General features: G+C 39.3%; 1 long non-coding RNA gene across 1 annotated transcript in view; it reads right to left on the reverse strand.

The window, feature by feature from the left end:
* Window positions 1–1,257: 1,257 nt before the first annotated feature.
* Window positions 1,258–21,629, reverse strand: part of LOC130682888 (uncharacterized) — a 29,550-nt gene continuing 9,178 nt past the window's right edge. Inside the window, exon 2 of the long non-coding RNA XR_008996315.1 lies at window positions 1,258–1,712. This is a non-coding gene — a long non-coding RNA (uncharacterized LOC130682888). The remainder of the gene's footprint in view (window positions 1,713–21,629) is intronic.

A 21,629-nucleotide genomic window follows, 5' to 3' on the forward strand; every position in this document is an offset into this window, starting at 1 on the left:
GGGAGTATAGTAACCATAATGTTGTTCAAGTAATTGTACATTAACAATATCAGTAAATAAATAAAGAAGTTGTCTTCCAAGGAAAAATACACAAAATCAAAAGAAAACAAATTGAGGAAAACATTTATCTGATAAAATAATTCAAGAAGAAAACACCTACAGTTCCAAAAGAAAAATAAAATTATACTGAAGTAACATTTTTCTTTTACCAGACTGGAAAAAAACAAAATGTTTGCTTGCCTAGCACGTTGGTAATGGCGTGAGGAACAGGCATTCTTATACTCTGTTAGTGGGAGGGAAAATCGGTAAACTTTTCTACCTATAAATTTGTTAATAGCTACTGAAGTTTAAAATGTCCCTAACCTTTGATTTAGAAATTCTACCTCTAGAACTTCGTCCCTCACTTACATAGGATAAGCAGAAGTCTATTAATTAACAAAGTATATGTGATAGTAAAAGGTTGAAAATCACTTAAATATCTAATAATATGGGATTCTTGGAATAACTTTCACATTCCTGTAAAATAAACTACTTTAACTGCTTAAAAGAATGAAATAGCTCTATGTATTTTGTAATGGAACAATCTCCCAGAAATATTGTTCAGTGAAAAAGTAAAGGCAGACTATTTGTAAGGCAAAAAGAATACTTTTGTAAATGCTTGTATTGTAAGCACTGAATATCTCTGAATTATATAAAAGAAGTTGGTAACCATCAATGTGCCCAGAGAGGGAGCTGACATCTCGGGGCACAAGGGAGACTTTCTTTTTATGTTGTGAATGTTTAATATTTGTATCATGAACATGTTGATAAGTGTGTTGGTGTAAGAAAGGATCACTTATCTCAGTGGTAATAAGCACGGTTGTTATGGTAACTACTTGTGGTTCATCCAACTTGTGGAAACAGCTAGGAAAAAAAATCATTTAAACTGTGGGAGATAAAATTAAACCTTCCTTGAGACTAATTTTATGCAAATATATATTTGTTTTGCTTTTTTAAATACAGTTTTTGGATTGTTTTACCAAAATGTACAAAAAAATTAAGAAAATAAAAATCTATTATCCAAAATTATTGTGATGGTGTTACCAAACAGTTAATTTAATTAAAAAATTCTAAGTTACTATCCAATATTCACTAAAATTAAGTACCGCTAATAGATACTAACCCACAGCCTAAGGACCTTGGTTTTCAATTATATAGAAAATGTAGCATCTCTCTCACCAATAAGAAACACAATCAAGAAAAGACCACACAACTGAAGACTTTGGACCTTCATATATTCAAGTAATTATTCTCAGCTCAGGTAATAATAAATAATAACAGTGGATAGTAATAAATAATAATAAAGAATTTCAGTTTGGAATGGATCATCTATTTGTTTCTTTGAACAAATAAAGCTAATGAGACTGTAGCATCATAACAGGTCTTTACTAAGACTTCATGTACTGCCATCTTCTGCCCAGTTTATGAAACTTGAAGTGCCATGTCCTCAGCAAATGCTCATCCCCAAAACTTGGGAACTCAGAGGTGGGAAATTGAGACAAACATAGAGAAAAAAAAGAAAGTTAATTGTTTTGTTTTGTGAATAAGAGATGGATCACAAATAATTACATTCACTTACAAAACTCAGACCTTGTGAATACATCCCCCCGAGTCTTCTCTCAGTGGTGGTCTGCTGATAGTATGTCACTCACTGTTAGACCTTGGCGTTCTTCCTTTTAACATAAACAAATTCACAGAACATTGACATCAGACAAGGACGCTCTGTGACCATGATAAAGTAGCCAAAAAACAAGATCACTGCATAATTTTTTATCTAAGGACAGACAAAAACAAGGTCATTGTGCAAACCACAGAACTACAAAAAACACCTCCCTCTTCTGACAATTGCAAGTGACTGATGCCTCTTTATTAATTACAGCTTTGACCTCACTCTAGTCTTCCTGTTTTGTCCATAAGATTTATTAAGATAGCCAATCATAGAATTATCTCTGCTTCCAGACAGCTTCCAGTTCAGAGCAAAGATCCGGTTCCTTAAGCACCCCCATAAATTACCAAACTTCTTGCTGAGATGCCCACCATTCCCCTAGTGTGTGGTCTCCATCATTGTAATGAGCAATAAGCCCTCCTTGCTTGGCGGCAGTGCATTCTCAGTGGCCTTGGCTGGAGAGGCACAGGAGTTGCCTACACTCAATGATTTAGATTCTTCTCCTTCAATTCTTTCTTTAACACATGTCAATCAGGCTTTCATCCACACAAAGCCACTGTAACTGCTCTTGTCTATGTCACCAGTGACTGCTACATGACTAAATCTGATGGTTAATTCACAGTCCTCAGGTAACTTGACCAATCCTTCCACTCATAATAGTTCTTCACTTGGTTTCCATAATACTTAATTTTCCTCCATAGTCAGCCATTCCTCATTAGCCTCCTTTTCTGGACTCTGTCTCATCTCCCTAATTTCTAAGCATGGTATGGCCCAGGGCTTAGTTCTCTGACTTCTAGCTATACTTATTCCCTTTGTGATCTCTAGTCCCATGCTTGTATCATTTATGCTGATGACTTGTGTATGTATTCATTCATCCCATCCTGAATTATGTATATTTGTATATTCTGAAATATAAAAATCTGACTAAACAATTAGAATTAGTTCACATGGTGTGCGGGGATCATGGGGAAGACAGTGTAGCACAGAGAAGACAAGTAGTGACTCTGTGGCATCTTACTATACTGATGGACAGTGACTGCAATGGGGTATGGGGAGGACTTGATAATATGGGTGAATGCTGAAACTACGTTTTTCATGTGAAACCTTCATAAGAGTGTATATCAATAATACCTTAATAAAAAAATTAAAAATTACAGCAGAAAATTTTTTTAAAATCTGACTAAAGAATGAATATATATAAATTGTATATTCATTCAACTCAACTGAATATATGTATTTTTTTCATTCTAGTTCAGTCAAACTTCTATCCTGAAATTGGCATTCATATCTAACTACTTCCTCACCATCTCCATTGTGATGTCGTATAGACCCCTCAGATTTGACATTTGCCCAAATATAGGTTCTGATATCTTCTGGCAGGGAAAGGTGAACACTTGCACATCTACCCATCTCAGTAAATGGCAGCCCCAATCTGAAGTTGCTCAGGCCCAACGCCATGGAGTCATGCTTGACTCCTCTCTGTGTTCACACATTGCATCACTCCATACAAAATCTAGCAGTAACCCTTACTGAATCTGGCTCCAAAAAATATCCAGAATACATGCACTTTTATTACCTCCTCTTTTACCATCCTGATTCAGACTGTTATCATCTCTCACTTGGCTTATTGCAATAACGTCCTTCATTTCCTACCTGCTTCTGACCTTGACTCCACTTATTCTGGTCTCCACATAGTGGCCATATTCAGCATTTAAAGGCATAAATCACATATGGTGCTCCTCTGCGCAAACCCCTGCAATGACTTCCTATCTCACTCCTTGTAAAAGCCAAAGTATACGGAAGTCAACATGACCTGCTCCCCTCACACATACAGAAACTTACCTCTCTAGCACTGTTTAAGTTTTTCAAGGCTCTTGCTTTAAAAAAGAACCCAATTATTTAGTGCATCAGAAGACTGGATTTCAAAGGCAAAGTTTCAGGACAAAAACAATTTTAAAAATTCAAATCAATGAGCATGAAATGTGGGATTTTTTACCTTAATGATCTTATAAGAGTCTAAGGTTAATGAATGACTACTGGATATATTGGCAACCCTAGGAAATGTCAGGGCCCTTGGGATTGTGGGGTCCTTCCCACCCCAGATGTTTGATGAGACACATTCTAGGACCCTGAGAGCCCCCCAGCCCCTAATCCAACTCCCCTCTGCTGGGCTTCTCAGGGGTCACCCCATACATGGCGCCTCTGCCACAGCTTCTCAGAAACAGATCAGAGAATCCTCATCAGGTTAACTTCCAGGCTGCATGTCTAACAGCTTCTTTACACCAAGGCTTAATCTAGCAATCTTGAAATAAAATGTGCCAAGTACAGCTTTTTCTTTATCCAACAAAAAAGATGTTAGTAAAGCAACAAGGATAATAAAGAATCACAAACTGTTAGATCTGTGTGAGCTCTTTGAGATTACCTAATCCAAGTTTTTTTCTGGGAAGGTCTACATAGTAAATAGCTTAGGTTTGGGAAGTCATGCAGTTTGTGTTGTAGTGACTCAGCACTTCCCATGTAGAGTGAAAGCAGTCACAGAAAACATGTAAACAAAGGGTGCGGCTGTGTTCCAGTGAAACTTTATTTGTAAAAATGCACTATAGGCTGCATTTGGCCTGTGGGCTATAGTTTGCACATTCCTGATCTGATCCAACTCAGTCATTTCATAAATGCAGACAAGATAATTTGACACCAAGAATAAATCAGGTGACCTATGTTCATTTTGACCAGGACAATCCCAGTATGTGCCTGCTGTCTCAATATAATTATTAACATGTCCCTTTTCACTTTCAAAAGCACCCTGGTTTGAATAACAAATTACATGTTCACCCTTTATAATATCACATCCTTGGAGTTATATAAATCCCCGTATTTCTGGTGTATTAACAGTGCCCCACAAAAAATTCAAAATTGAGTAAACATATAGCACAGATATCAGTAATGTTTAAAAACTACTGAAATTAGCTGAAGAGGCCTATAATATTTTTAATAGTCCAAAAGTAATCCATTTTCTAAAATTCAGAAAGTAATACTGGATAATGGAACAAAAGATTCAATAGACTGTTAAATGTTATATAAGTACACTGTAATTATAACTACTCAAGAAAAATATTGAACAGTTTTCTTCTGCATATACAAGCCAGCTTTCAAAGCACTAGTAGTAGCAAATATTTAGAAAGCTGGAGGCCCAATATTAACCAAGTTATCATAAGTTGTAACTTTGAATCCTATCCTTTGACATGACATACTCCAAGAGTTTGCTTCTTCCCCTTGGACACTCCTCCTTGATGTTTTCACATGATCTCAAAGTCAGGCACAGCCACAAATGGAAGCATTTTTGAGGTTTTTATGTTAGAGAAAAGCAATCAGCTCTGAGAATTAAAGGGAGGCAGAAGCTTCACGTGATTGCAATTCTTTCCTGTGCCCTGACTCTTCCTCTAGCCTGATTCATGCCTTTAGATTGGGTTCAGAGTCTCAAAGACTCAACACAAGATGTGGTTAACCCATTTTTAGGATTGTATGTTTGTATCTTCCCCAAATTCATATAGCGAAGCCCTAACCTCCAGTGTGATGATATGTGAAGATGAGGTCTTCGGAAGGTAATTTGGTCTAGATGAGGTCATGAGGGTGGGATCCTCACAATGGCATTAAGACCTTATAAGGAGACACCAGGAACTTGCTTTCTCACTGTCTTTCTCCCTCTTTCTCCACCACCTGAGGACACAGTAGGAAGGAAGCATCTGAAAGCCAGAAAGGAGGCCCTCACCAGGAACCATATCTGCTGACACCTTGATCTGGGACTTCCCAGCCTTCACAACTATAAGAAGTAAATGTCTATCATGTAAGTCCCCAGTCTGTGGTATTCTGTTACTGAGGCCTGAGCTGGCTAAGAGCTAGCATTCTACCAACAGTACCTGTGAACAAGCTTACCACCACCATTGTCTGGCAGATATAAGATGGCGTGCGTCCTTACTGGTGAAACATGAGGTTTTAGTTGAGACTTTCCAAGACAACCTGCCTGTGGGAATTTTTCATGTTTGAGAGCAATTACTCTTGAGGGTTTTAAATAGCTTTGACAAGTGTGCTGAGTTTTAGATTTATGTTTTTGTAAGAAATTATATTTAGGAAGTAATTTTACTCCTAGATAAAACATTTTATTTTCAGAGCAGAAATATTTGAAATAAGCTTGGGGGTAATCATTCCAAATGGAATGATAAAAGTTTATGTCACAGTTTAAAATATTGTCAACATTTGCAGCCTACCCTACTAAATTTGAGCCCTGAGGCTTGCAAATCATTCAGTTGTCATCTGCCCAAAATGAAATCTTATCTTTTGAGACTTTTGTGTAAATGGCTAAAATGCTGAAGGACATAAAATTACCCATTGCTATTGTCCCCAGTTTGAAGAGGGAAGTGGGAGCAAAATCACCTTATTTGAGATCATCAGTAAGGGCAGATTATGAACTGGATAATGTACAAAATGGATGTCTTTTCACATCTCCAGAAGATCATTCATTTTAACTCAGAATTAAGCTACCTGAGAGGAAGGGTCATACTTCTGTTTAAAAGTTTCATAGTGATTCCATAGTTATGCCAAGAATCCTGGTTGGAATTGACCACCCAGCACAGCTCTTGAAGAAGTCTTAATGACTAAGGAGTCCACCTTAATTACCCCTCAGTACGTGATGTCAGAGTGCAGTTTAAGTCAAGGTGCACTCTCGGTTCCTCTCAGAATTTTCACACCTAACAAATCTGCCACAACCTGTCAGGGGACTGACTCAAGGCAATGAATTTCTAAACCACGTATCTCTGGGTTTAGGGAGAGAAAAACACTACAGTGCTAGCAGGCCTCTCAAACACAGCCTTCCATTTCTGACTCCAGAAAGTAAAACGGGGCCACAATGCAGCGACAGCATCCTCTGGTTTACTTCATCCCCAGCCTAGAAGCAGCACAGAAACTGAGATTCAGAGAAAGAGAAATACTGTTTCTTCTCCCTGTATCCCCCCTCTGGAGTAGGCAGTGTTTACTGAAGATAAATTCATAAATCAGTGCCATAGGAGGAAGGATGGTATCTGGGTTAGTGTAATGGAGACAGCTAAGTATCCATCAAAATCCATCTTGCTTTGAGCGCCATGCCAAGCTATGTTATGCAGTCTCCCTCTTAGAGATGTGTGGCCATATGACTAAGTTCTCAATAATTAACTTAAGAAAGTGAGATCTCCTATTTCCATAGGCCCTGAACCTTTAGACAGTATCATTGCCTTCTCTGTTTCATTTTCCTTCTTGAAAACTGGTGCCCATCAGAAGGATTAGTGTGTGTAGAACAGGAATCCACCCTCATCTCTGCCCATAGGCTTGGGACTTTTGTTTCTTCAGAGGCCTTAGAAAGGAAACACCCACTCCTTCTCTACTTCTCAAAAGTCCTTCCAAGTGGAAGGAGAGTGATTTATCTGACTGGTGACTTGGACACCTGGCCCAGGCTGGCGGCTCTCACTTCGGAAACTCTCCTATCCTCAAAGTGTTCATTTTCTTTTTAGCCACTCCTCATTCTTGCTAATAAATATACCTGGATGAGGGGTCAGGGTTAACCTTCCTTGGGAAGACCTGGAAGCCCATCTTTTTCAGCTTCTGCTTCCCTAGGAGACTTGATGTGTACAGCAAGGACAGCCATCAGGGTAAGTGCCCTTATAAACCCCACTCTTCAGACACAGCTCTTTCCAGTAGCAAGCCTCCAATCCAGACTGTGAGATGGGAAGATAGTTGAAAGTTCCCTCTCTACTTGGAATAGAGAGCCAAGCATAGTCTTTATTAAACCCACTGGATTTATTGTATTATGCTCTCCACTTGACTCCTGGATTTATTTCTCACTTTGGTTCAGAATCCTTAGAGAAAGAAGGATGTAACTATTGGCACCTTTATGCCTCAAATGCAAGGGCAACGCCTCATAATACTATAAAGCCCAATATTTATTCAATTATACTCCTTCTGCTTTGACAATATGAATTTTGACTCATTAGGTTCATGGATACAATCATTCTGAAGGATTATTTGGCATGCTCTAGCTATAGTGTTAAAAATGTGGTATAGCTGAGACATCTACTAGAGTGCCAGTGATTCATACATCCCCTTACCCAGATCAAGTAACAAGCTAGCCAGGGTCATTTCCCATCTCCCCTAACATCTAAGTTAGGCCATGTGACTCATTCTCACCAGTGAATATTGAGCGGCTGTGAGGAGCATCATTTCTGTGCCACAGAGCTTAAGGGATATGTTTTCCTCATCCTTTGTTTCTCCCTCCCCTGGCCTGAAGCACACTGTCAGGATAACCCTGGAGGCCATGTCCTGAGCGTAGTGGAGCTCAGAATGGCTAGAGATGAGCAAATCAGCCATACCCACCTAAAACCTGAGTAAGAAATTAGCTTTTGTTGTATTTGAGCCATTATACTGCTTTAGTCTGCTTCTTACAGCAGATAACCCACCTAATAATAGAAGTGTGCAGTATTGTAGCTGTAATTCTACTTACAGGAATTGGTACCAGGAAATAATTATAGATATTCAAAAAAATTCATGCCCAAGGATGTTATTAGATAGCATTATTTATGATAGTGAAGCCACTTGGAAACAACATAAAGCTCAAACAAAAGATAATCCAGTAAGTAAACATATTTATGATAGAATATTTTTAAGTATTTAAAATAAATTTTAATTTTAAATAAAGGGATATAATAATTTTTTAAACAGCTAGTTAACACTTTCAAAGTACTTGCCACATTTCATGCACTGTTCTAACCACTTCCATCATTACAACAACCCAGTCATCTGCATTTTATGGATATGGAAACTGAGGCAGAGAGGTGAAATAGCTTACCTAAGGTCACACAGCCAACAAATGGTGGCACCAAGAAATGCTCATATGATAGGTGAGAATATCTGTTTTAGATATGAAGATTAAGAAGCAGAGAGCAAAAGAGATACATATTCTCAGTTCTATTATTTTGGTGAGTGGGTTGGCTCAACTGGGAGACATTCATGTATTCATTCATCCAAGCATTCAAAATTATTTATTGAATGTTTACTACCTGTGAGGCCCTGCTCTTGAGCAGTAAACAAGACCAGCCTCATAAACCTTCCCTTCAAGTAAGAGAAACCCAAGAAACAAATGTTGGTTACCATAGGGGAGCGAGGGGGAAATGGGTGCAATAGGTGAAGGGGATGAAGAGGTATAGACCTCAGATTAGAAAATAAATTAGTCACAGGAATGGAAGTACAGCATAGAGATCTTAACCAATAATATTGTAATGTCTTGGTATGGTAGCAGCGGGTAATCACAATTACTGTGGTGAGCATTTAATAATGTATATAATTATCAAGTCACTATGTTATACATCTGAAAACAATATAATATTGTATATCAACTATATTCTAAGAAAAAGAAAGAAATGCATAATGAAATTTGAAGTCGGCTTGAGAAGTGCTACACAGTAATGCCTATGGTAAAGGTAAGGGAATAGAAACTGATTGGGGGGCAGGGCACCCCCTTTAGGAAGGATCCTCAGATAAGGCCTCTATGCCAAGACAGAGAGGAGGCAGCAGGTCCTGCAGAGCTCTGGGGAGGGACTCTGTTCTCGGCAGGGGAAAGTGCATAACCCACAAGGCAGGAACAAACTTAGAGTGTTTGTTGATCAGCAGTAAAGCCAAAGTGGCTGTACTGGAATACATGGAGAGGGAGGAGGTAGGGCTGGCAGGCCCAGTTTGCACAGGGCCTTCCTAGGAAGGATTTTGGAGCTGTTTTGTGAGACAATTAGTGTGATAGATTGAGTTCCCTGGGACAGGCTCCAAGGTGGAAACATGTGGGCAGGAAGTTTCTAGAAAGGCATCTCAGGCATATCTATAGAAAAATGAAAGACAGGATTTGGCACAGGGAAGAGCTGAACTGTGATGCAGCCTTCACTGCCAGGAGCTCTAAAGCTAGAATGGCCCTACAATGCAGGCTTTATGCTCCTGCGCCAATCCCAGTGGATGCAGGCTGCCGTGAGGGTGGTCTTGATGAGGCAACTCTCTTCAGGAGAGTGATTCCTAAAGAGAGGCACAGCTGAGGGGTGTCAGCTGCCAGTCATCCCAGCATTTGGGGAAATTAGTGCCTCAGTCCTGGGAAGGGTATGTGGGCAGCTCGTCAGAGCATCCACTATGGGAAACCATTGGAGGATTCTGAACAAGGGAGTAACATAATTGGAATCATGCTTTTAAGGATCACCGTGGCTGCTGTGTCGAGAAATGATTGTGGAAGCAAGAGTGGAAGCAGTGAAACCAGTCAAAAGGTGAGTACACCATTTGGGCTTCTGGCCTTGCTCCGTCTAGAAAATAAGCCAGGAAGCAGCGTGGAGCTGGTAGGTATCCGGAGCAATTTCTTGGTTAGTCATATCAGAGAATCAGCAACCACTGAAGAATTCCATTTATTGTTTTAGCACAGGCAAACATGTCTGTAGGAAGTGTCACGGTTCCCAGAAGGCACCGTCAGTTCCAGTTCAGGGAGAGACAATGCCGTGATTGCTTTCTACAGTTACAATAATAAACCAAAAAGGACTTGAACCATAAGGTGACTTTATCCCATTAAGAATTAAGTTTGGAAACAGGGTGGCTGTTAATTGAAATTGACAAAAGAGACAAAACAGGAAATGACAATCGTCCTACCCCATTGGAGGAGACATCTTTTGTCCAGGCTACTGAAAACTTTACTGCAATAAGCACAAAAGGTATATATGAAAAATTCCAAAATGAAAATTTAACACTAAGTCTCCTGATATATGACCTTATCAAACCACAGATATAATTAGTAAATATTTTGCCAATTTGGATGTTCAAATGTCTCCAATCAAGAGAGAGGTTTTGAAACTTTTCTGTGCATGCTAACCACATATTTAAAATGCAAGTCCCAAGACATCAGTCCTAAACCCTTAATACAGGTCTGGTTGTGGCTCAGATACCCTGGATGATTCTGAGGGAACTCGTTGATGAACATCCTGAGAAATGGCATCTAGAAGAACATTCACCACAAGAAGGCAACCTGCATTCTAATGTGGTCAACCAGTTATGTTGTAAGTAAAGCAAGAGCATGCAAATGTGAATGGGCCTATGGTCACTGTCACCATAAATCGCCTCTGCCCCAATCAGTTGTATCTCACCCTTCAATAGGCCTGAGTTTAAAGTAGTCCTCAGTCCCAGAGTCCTACAAACACAAGTTCATAATGTTAGTGCCAGAATGTAACTCAGCTGAAAGTAATTAGCCAAAGGAAATGCCACAGACAAAAATCACAGGAACACAGGTAACCATTTGTACTTATCGCCACAGCTGCTACATTGCATAAGAAAGTTTGGGTTTCACACCCAAAGTGAAAGAATAACTTAAAAATCTCATAAACAACACACTGAAGAGAGAAAAGTCATTCTGATGCAGTAAGTACCTACAGAGGCCTGCTAAGATAAAAGGCTCTGTTCAGTGTTTATCTTGCTGGCCAGAGAACAAGGCAGGCAGTGAGGCCGAGTTGTAATTGACCTAAAAGCATATATGAGAAATGAACCAAGGAGAGAGAGGATATAAAGGCCTCATACCAAAAAGAGAGCTGGAAGGTAAAACCCAGCAAATCTGCAATTCAGATGATACAAAAACATATTAATGTATGTGATTCAATATACTGATACACTGGGTTTGTTTAAAAGTCAACTTAGTGTATTTGACAAGATACAAAAATAAATGTGAGGTTAAAGCTTTGACATCCTGTCTCTTAGACACACTAAAGGACACAGTTAACCAGAACAGCTGGATACAAGCTTTATTGGAACCTCTAAAAAGCCAATACATTCCACTGCTAAGCCTGTAAGCTGAAACCTACAATAAATACTGAATTTGTAATCCAAAATTCTTATTAATTCTGGTCAATACAATGTCTAGCCTTCTTGTAGGACCATAGAATTAGTGTTAGAATATCTATTTGATGCTTACTATGTTAGCAGACATTTGAAACTGCCTTCTGACCAAAGTTCTGTTTTCAAACATAAAAAGAGATTGTTATTTGATAAAAGGCCTGATACAGAAAGTTATATTTAGTACAAAACAGTCAATTCTTAATTATCTACAAGAATGTAAAAAATCAGAGCAAAAATAGTTAATACTTGACTTTGATATTTTAATACTTCATAGATTTCTCTTATCAACTGTTTTCTCTTAGAAAAATACTGCATTTAATTTTTTTTTCTCTTTTGTCCTGAGCACACTCAAAATGAATAGGAATTGGCCCAGAGAGGAAGGTGTCAGTGTTGCCAGGCAGCTGTAGCTGGGGAGGTCTCTCAATGAGCACGACGTGAAATCTCAACCTGGACAGGGGAGGGTTCTTGCCTCTGAATGAGAAAATTCTCAAGCAGAGCTGATGAGTGTAGGTAAGAAAGGAATTCATTAAAGAGCAAGTAGCAGGGAATGGCAGCTGCTTTGCAGGTGGCTGCGAACAGGAAAGTACAGAGGGAAAGAGGGAAAGTTCACTGAACTCCTTCTCAGCACAGGACAGATTCCCTTGCCAACTCCTAAAGCCAGGGTCACCATGTCCACTTGGATCTGCAAGGTGTGGGAACTAGCCCCTACCACTCCAGGATATGGGGGAGCTGTGGAGCCCAGGATTCAGTGAGATTATGTTCTGAAAACTTCCCAAAGAAAGGAGAGTTTCAGGCAGGCTACCTACTAAAGAGCAGATCACACAGCTGCAGTTCTGTCTGGGTCACCAAGGTGATGGGAACTTGCAGGCCCAAATCTGAGCTCTTAACAGCCCCTCCCTAATTATCAGGAGTAAAGCAGAGACCAAGTGAAGATTTGTAAATAGAATGAAATAGCAAAGAAACAAAGACTCTTACCACTGGAGAAGTCTAGAGAGACAAAACACAATGAAGTTAAGCAGTGAGAAAGCTTAATTTAAAGGTACACACTTAAAGAAAAGAAATTGCAGCATCTTCAGAGAGGAAATATGCTAAAAAGGCTGGGGGTTCCATATTTTAGTAAGTTTTGGGAATGTGACAGAGGACCAGGGCATATAGATCTATAAGTTGGTCTATAAATGCTTCTCTCTGGTGAGAGACATTATGTCTCTTCTCCTCTATTATCAGTCCTCCAGGTAATTCTGAAAAATTAACTTAACACAAGAAACTGGTCAGTTCCTCTTCAGGATAACAGCTTCTCTCTGGAACATGTTAATCAAAACTGCCCACCCTGCCCCCAAAGTGGGTTGAGGTAATATCTGTTTACCAAAGAATATGTTAAGAATTTTACCTCCTAACTTCCCGGTTTTTAAAATGGAATCTTATACATAAGATGCAATCCTTCCTTACTACACTGTTTATATCTCAGCTTGTTGGATAATTTATCATGATGCTTGTCCCATGTTTCTGCCCTATCTCATCAGGATAAATTCTGTTGAGATTTAAAGCTAACCCTTGATAATCTGGAATCAGAATATGAAAGGTATAGAACTTGTACTTCCATCTTTGATAGAGTAAGTAGGAGATTTGCCCTCCTACCAAAAACTATAAAGCTAGACAAAATATAAGAGGCAATTGCTTTCAGTAATTGAAAAACACGTGGCACAGAACTTTGATCCTTGAGAGAAGGAAACACGCACATTAACCTCCAAGATATCCCAATTTTCTGCCTGGAGACAAATTCTTTCTGTGGCAAGGAGGTGGAGCCTAAACAAAGCAGCAGTATCAATGAGCTGAGATGGTCTGAGCAGAGTTCTAGACTGCTGAGGCAGCTGGAATTTACAGAGCAGGAGGTTAAAGAAGGGGGAGAAACACAAAGGGTCACTGCATAAACCTTGGGTCCTTGGCCAAAGGCTGTGCTATGCATCTGCAGGGTGTATCTATAAGAAAAGACTCTGAAAGCTTGCAAAGATCATATGCCTCAGACAAGCTGAGATCTGTCAGGTGATACCAAAAGTTACAGAATGCTGAGAGACATTGGAGTTCTAGTTCAATCAGAGTAGAGTTTGCTCACTAACCAGCCACACCCTTGAATAGGAGCCATACTCCAGGATTAAATTCAAAACAAAATAGATTCTCCCAATAAGAATATACTAGTAGTATAAACAGCCCCATTAATTTAACTGGCTACCAAAACAAAATTCTATGCCCTTTCAAGAAATATTATACAATTCAGACTCCATACAACACACTGTCCACACTGTATAATATACAGCAAAAAATTACAACAGTAAAAGAATATAAAATACAATAGACATATAAGTAAGCAAGATAGCATTATTCATAATCATGGACAAGAAGAATTTAATGGAAATAGATCCAATTATGATCCAGATGTAATTATAATTGTGATCAAGACTTAAAAGAAAAGATAGTCATAATGAATGCAGATGGCAAAAATTGGCATAGAAATGGAGACTACAAAATAATGGAAATTATTAAATTAAAAATACAGTATCTGAAAATTAAACAGGGTTTAAATCTGAGTTTAACAGCAGATTGTAAATGCAGAAATAAATGCTTAAATTTAAAGATAGATCAATAGAACTTTTACAATATGAAGATCAGAGATAAGCAAATTGGAAAAAATAAACAAGTAAATATAGACCAACAACCTGTGAGTAACATTAAGTAGTCTAAATGTAATTGGTGTTCCAGAAAGAGAGGAAAGGGAAAATGGGGCAGAAAAATAATATGTGAAGAAAGAAAAGTCAAAAATTTCCTGTATTTGGTTTAAAAAAAGCCATGAACTTATAGATACAAGAAGCTAAGGATATCCAAGCAGGATAAAGATCAACATACCTAGCGGCATCACAGTCAAAGTACTGAATACAAAAGACAGAGAAAATCTTAAAACTATTCTTGATCTGGGTAATGGTTATATAAATATACACAGATCAAAACTCATCAAGCTGTAAACTAAGATTTCTGCACTTTATTGTATGTACCTCAATTAAAAATAAATAAATAAACAAAATGTAGCATGATGATAAATGTTTTTCAGAAATAAAAAGGATCAAAATATTGAAAAAGATATTCAAAAGAAAAAAAGATGGTTTTCGTAATGAGAATGTACACAGAGTTGTCTTAAAAAGTTATGACAATCAGAAAGCAGTAAAATTACAGCTTTTTAGTGTTTGAAAAAAAAACTCTGCTACTCTAGAACTCAATGTTCAGTGAAAATATCCCTCAAAAATGAAGACAAATAAAAACATTTTCAGATGGAAGATAGCTGAAAGAATTAATCACTAGAGGACATGCACTGTAAGAATAAAATAGCTACCAAAATTAAATTATGATCTTCACAAAAAATGAAGAACCATGGAAATGGAAAATAGGTGGGTAAACACAAACTAATTTTCATTTCTTTCAATTTCTCTAAAATATAATTGACTGATTAAATAATAATAATCACAACATAGTGAGACATATATGTAAAATATAATGCACAACAAAAATAGCAAAAGGGACACAATGAGTAAAAATGAAAGTATTATGTACTGTTACGTACTCACATTATATGTGACTTGATATAACACGCAGTTAGATGGCAACAAATAAATGATACTCATTACAAACCTTAGAACAATCACTTCAAAAAAAACCAGAAGGTGGCATGGTATATTTAATGCAATGAAACAGAAGGGCCTCAAACCTAGAATATTCTACACAGCAATATTATCAATTAAATTTGAAGAAGACATTAAACAATTTCTAGATAAGCAAAATTTGATGGAATTTACTTCCCGTGAACCATCTCTACAGTGGATTTTGGAGGGACTGTTATGGATGGAAGTGCTCCTAAAGCTAAATACCTGTCACCAGAGAAAATAAAACCACAGTAAAAGAAGTAGACCAATTAATTACAAATGGATGCAAAATTAAATGCATTAAAACCAAACAAATGCAAAATTAAATCAGCTACCCACAAAGTCAGTCAAAGGATACATAGAGAGTACAGAATATGACACCTAACATATAAAGAGTGGAGGAGAAAGAAAAATAAAGGAGAAAAAAATCTCTATATTCTGTTTACAACAGCATAATAAGTGAGTTAAGTTAGACTGTTAGACAGCAAAGACACTACCCTTGAAACTTTGATAACCACAAATGCAAAACATGCAATGGCAATAAGTACATGTCTATCAATGATCACTCTAAATGTAAATGGTCTGAATGCACCAATCAAAAGACTTAGAGTTACAGAATGGATAAAAAAGCAAGACCCTTGATCTGTGGCATCTTGCTGCACTGATGGACAGTGACTGCATTGGGGTATGGGTGGGGACTTGATAATATGGGTAAATGTAGTAACCATATTGTTTTTTTATGTGAAAACTTCATAAGAGTGTATATCATTTACCTTAATATAAAATTTTTTTTAAAAAGAAGAGACCCGCAGAACAATTGAACAGAATAGAGAGCCCAGATATCAACCCAAACATATATGGTCAATTAATATATGATAAAGGAGCCATGGATATACAATGGGGAAATGACAGCCTCTTCAACAGCTGGTGTTGGCAAAACTGGACAGCTATGTGCAAGAGAATGAAACTGGATTATTGTTTAACCCCATATACAAAAGTAAATTCGAAATGGATTAAAGACTTGAATGTAATATGCAAGTCATGAGACCATAAAACTCTTAAAAAAAATAGGCAAAAATCTCTTGGACATAAACATGAGCAATTTCTTCATGAACATATCTCCCTGGACAAGGGAAACAAAAGTTAAAATAAACAAGTGGGACTATATCAAGCTGAAAGGCTTCTGTACAGCAAAGGTCACCATCAATAGAACAAAAATACATCCTACAGTATGGGAGAATATATTCATAAATGACATATCCAATAAAGGGTTGACATCCAAAATATATAAAGAGCTCACGCACCTCAACAAAAAAAAATCAAATAATCCAATTAAAAAATGGAAAATAAAAAGCAAGACCCTTTTATATGCTGCCTACAAGATACTCACCTCAAATCCAAAGACATACATAGACTAAAAGTGAAGGGATAAAAAAAGATATTTCATGCAAACAGTAGGGAGAAAAAAGCAGGTGTTGCAGTACTTGTATCAGAAAAAATAGACTTCAAAACAAAGAAAGCAAAAAGAGACAAAGAAAGACATTACATAATGATAAAGGGGTCAGTCCAACAAAAGGACATAACCATTATAAATATCTATGCACGCAATACAGGAGCACCTACATATGTGAAACAAATACTAACAGAATTAAAGGAGGAAATACAATGCAATGCATTCATTTTAGGAGACTTCGACACACCACTCACTCCAAAGGACAGATCAACCAGACAGAAAATAAGTAAGGACACAGAGGCACTGAACAACACATTAGAACAGATGGACTTAACAGACATCTACAGAACACTCCACCCAAAAGCAACAGGATACATATTCTTCTCAAGTGCATGTGAAACATTTTCGAGAATAGATTACATGCTAGGCCACAAAGAGCGCCTAAGTAAATTCAGAAAGATTGAAATTGTACAAACCAACTTCTAAGATCACAAAAGTATGAAATTAGAAATAAATTATGCAAAGAAAACAAAAAGGCCCACAAACACTTGGAGGCTTAACATGCTCCTAAATAATCAATGGATCAATGACCAAATAAAAACAGACATCAAGATTGGATTAAAAAATGGCAGTGTGAGAGGAGAGATAGAGGCTTCCTCCTAAAACTGGATACAATTAGAAAATTTAATTGGTGCAACTAATCCTAAGAGAGCAACAAGAAAGAGGACAGTGCCAGACAGCACACACCTGGAGGAAAGAGCAGACCTCACCGAGCGGGGTAACATACCAGAGCTGTGGCTCTGCAGGACCCGAGCCCTTCCCTCACCCCAGCTCACCAGCTGGAGGAAGAGAAACAGAGCAGGGAGGGAGTGGAAGGCTTGGGACTGCTGAATACCTAGCTCCAGAGTCCTGCTCTGGGAGCACAAACCTACATTTAATGGTGCTTTCATGAGACTAGCATGACTACTAGGTTTGAAAGTTAATACAGGCAGAGTTCCAGGGGAGACTGGGATTCCGGCTGCTTGTGGAAAGCAGAGATACATATCGGCTGCTCTTGGACAGAAACTTATCCCTGTGTGCTCGGCCCACTGGCTCAGGCAGTAGAGACAGGCACAGCAGTCAGGAGGCGGAGAACAGCTCTTTCCTCCCCCCAGGCACCAGTACTGCTCCCCTGCAACCCCCGACATTGCTTCAAGGGCTGAGCAGCTCCAGAATAGAGCGTCTGGACACTAGAGGGCGCCATATACAAACATGAAATGCCAAAGGAACCTTGTCCAAAGTAAAATTATTAATACAACTCCTGAGAAAGATTTAAATGATATGGACCTCGTGACTCTCCCTGAAAGGGAGTTCAAAAGAAAAATCATCAGCATTCTAATGGAGGTATGGAAAGACATCCAAGAACTCAGGAATGAATTCAGGTCAGAGATCCAATCATTGAAGAGCATGATGGAGGGAATTAAAAGGAGGTTGGATATGGTGGAGGAGACAATAAATAAAATAGAAACTAGAGAAGAGGAATACAAAGAAGCTGAGGCACAGAGAAAACAAAGGATCTCTAAGAATGAAAGAATATTGAGAGAACTGTGTGACCAATCCAAGCGAAACAATATTCACATTATAGGGATACCAGAAGAAGAAGAAGAGAGAAAGGGATAGAAAGTGTCTTTGAGGATGTAGTTGCTGAAAACTTCCCCAATCTGGGGAAGGACATAGTCTCTCAGGCCATGGAGATCCACAGATCCCCCTACACAAGGGACCCAAGGAAGACAACACCAAGACACATAGTAATTAAAATGGGAAAAGTCAAGGATAAGGACAGACTGCTAAAAGCAGCCAGAGGCAGAAATAAGATCACATACAAAGGAAAGCCCATCAGACTAACAACAGACTTCTCAGCAGAAACCTTACAGGCCAGAAGGGAGTGGCATGATGTATTTAATGCCATGAAGCAGACAGGCCTGGAACCAAGATTACTTTATCCAGCAAGATTATCATTTAAATTTGAAAGAGGGATTAAACAATTTCCAGATAAGCAAAAGCTGAGAGAATTTACCTCCGACAAACCATCTCTATATTCTATTTTGGAGGGACTGCTATAGATCGAAGTGTTCCTAAGGTTGAATAACTGTCACCAGAGGTAATAAAACCACTGTGAAGAAAGTAGAACAGCTAATTACAAAGCAAATGCAAAATTAAATTAACTATCCCCAAAGTCAATCAAGGGATAGACAAAAAGTACAGAATTTGATACCTAATATATAAAGAATGAAGGAGGAAGAAAAAGGAGGAGAAATAGAAAAGAACCTTTAGATTGTGTTTGTAACAACATACTAAGTGAGTTAAGTTAGACTCTTAGATAGTAAGGAAAGTAACCTGGAACCTTTGGTAACCACGAATCTAAAGCCTGAAATGGAAATAAGAATATACCTATCGATAATCACCCTAAATGTAAATGGACTGAATGTGCCAATCAAAAGACATAGAGGGGGGATCATGGGAAGATGGTAGCATGAGTAGTTCAGAGGAAATCTCCTCCCCAAAACATATTTATTTATGAAAATACAATAAATACAACTACTCCTAAAAGAGATACCAGTGGATGCAGTACAACGGCCAGGATACATCTACATCTATGAGAACTCAACATCACACGAAGGGGGTAAGATACAAGCCACAACCAGGCGGGACCCAAACGCTCCCCCACCCCAGAACCCAGCAGGAAGAAAGGAGTCAGAACGGTGAGGGAGTGAAAGCCCAGGACTGCTAAACAATCAGCTCTAGAAATCCACACCCGGAGCGCAGACACAAGGTGCACGGGGAGCTGGATATTAGAGAAATGGAAAAGCAAAACCTGTGGGCAGGTCCCTGCAACCAGCACCCCTGAGACAAATGAAAAGCAAGTGCTTTCTGCAAGTCTTAAAGAGACAGGGACCCCATAACTGGACAAAGTCATCCCGGCACACTTAGCCAGCAGCTGGGAATCCCGGGGAACCTTAGGTGCCCTAAACCCCAGGGAGGCAGTGCAGCTCTGAAGCCCCTCACAGCACTAAGCAGCCTGCCAGTCATTCCTCCAACTGGCGTGGACCCTGACACACCGGCCCAGTAGCAGGAGAGTGGCAGCGCATGCCGGGGGTGGCAGCACCGGAAACAACTGGGAGCAGATCGTGTGCACCAACAGTGCAAGAGGGAACCAGGAGAGGCTTGTGTGAGCCTACAGTGGCGGCGACTGAAGAGCCTGGGTGCGGCTCACGCGCACCAGTGGCAGTGGTGCATAGGAGCCCGGTAGAGGTCCATGTGGGAGAGACCCACGCACACCTGCAGTGGAGCCAGAGTGAGCAGGCGTGCTCCCAGCAGCCGACCAGAATCCCAGCCTAATGCAGAGCCACCTGGGCCAGACTTAAAGGCTGTTACTGGCACACAGCTGCCCAGCAGGGGTGCCGCTATCACGGAGGAGCACATCTGTCATGCCTGCAACTCCCCACAGAACTTCACGCTTCTCTGACAGAGACCCTGCCCACAGCAGCTTAAGGGACTAACCCGGTGGCTGCTCCAGGAGTGCGGGTAAATGACACAGGCAGCGGATAAGGGCAAGGCATCCAGCAAGCAGGAAAGGACTTTCTTCTCCCAGCTGACAAACCCGCAACCTGCCTACAGCCACCGCTATCACCATGAAAAGGCAAAAAAATTTAGTGCAGTCCAAGATAGTTCAGATAACACCTGAAAGAGGATCTGCAGAGACAGACCTAACCAGTCTCCCTGAAAAATAATTCAAAATACAAATCATAAGCATGCTGACAGAGCTGCAGAGAAATATGCAAGAGCTAAGGGATGAAGTCTGGAGGGACATTACAGATGTCTGGAGGGAGATTACAGAAGTGAAACAAACTCTGGAAGGATTTATAAGGAGAATGGATAAGATGCAAGAGGCCATTGATGAAATAGAAACCAGAGAACAGGAACGCATAGAAGCTGATGCAGAGAGAGATAAAAGGATCTCCAGGAATGAAACAATATTAAGAGAACTGTGTGACTAATCCAAAAGGCAGAATATCTGCATTATAGGGGTACCAGAAGAAAAAGAGAGAAAAAAAGGGATAGAAAGTGTCTTAAAAGAAATAATTGCTGAGAACTTCCCCAAACTGGGGGAGGAAATAGTTGCTCAGACTACAGAGGCACAAAGAACTCCCGAGAGATGGGACCCAAAGAGGACAACACTAAGATACATAATAATTAAAATGGCAAAGATCAAGGACAAAGACAGAGTATTAAAGGCAGCCAGAGAGAGAAAAAAGGTCACCTACAAAGGAAAACCCATCAGGCTATCATCAGACTTCTCAACAGAAACCTTACAGGCCAGAAGAGAATGGCATAATATATTGAATGCAATGAAACAGAAGGGCCATGAACCAAGGATACTATATCCAGCACAATTACCATTTAAATATGAAGGAGGGATTAAACAATTCCCAGAAAAGCAAAAGTTGAGGGAATTTGCCTCCCACAAACCACCTCTACAGGGTAACTTAGAGGGACTGCTCTAGATGGGAGCACTCCTAAAAAGAGCACAGAACAAAACACCCAACATATGAAGAATGGAGGAGGAGGAATAAGAAGGGAGAGAAATAATCATCAGACTGTGTTTATAATAGCTCAATAAGTGAGTTAAGTTAGACAGTAAGGTAGTAAACAAGCTAACCTTGAACCTTTGGTAACCACGAATCTAAAGTCTGCAATGGCAATAAGTACATATCTTTCGATAATCACCCTAAATGTAAATGGACTGAGTGCACCAATCAAAAGACACAGAGTAATAGAATGGATATAAGAACAAGGACCGTCTATATGCTGCTTACAAGAG

Source organism: Manis pentadactyla, chromosome 3 (assembly GCF_030020395.1).
Source record: "Manis pentadactyla isolate mManPen7 chromosome 3, mManPen7.hap1, whole genome shotgun sequence".
Taxonomy (NCBI): domain Eukaryota; kingdom Metazoa; phylum Chordata; class Mammalia; order Pholidota; family Manidae; genus Manis; species Manis pentadactyla.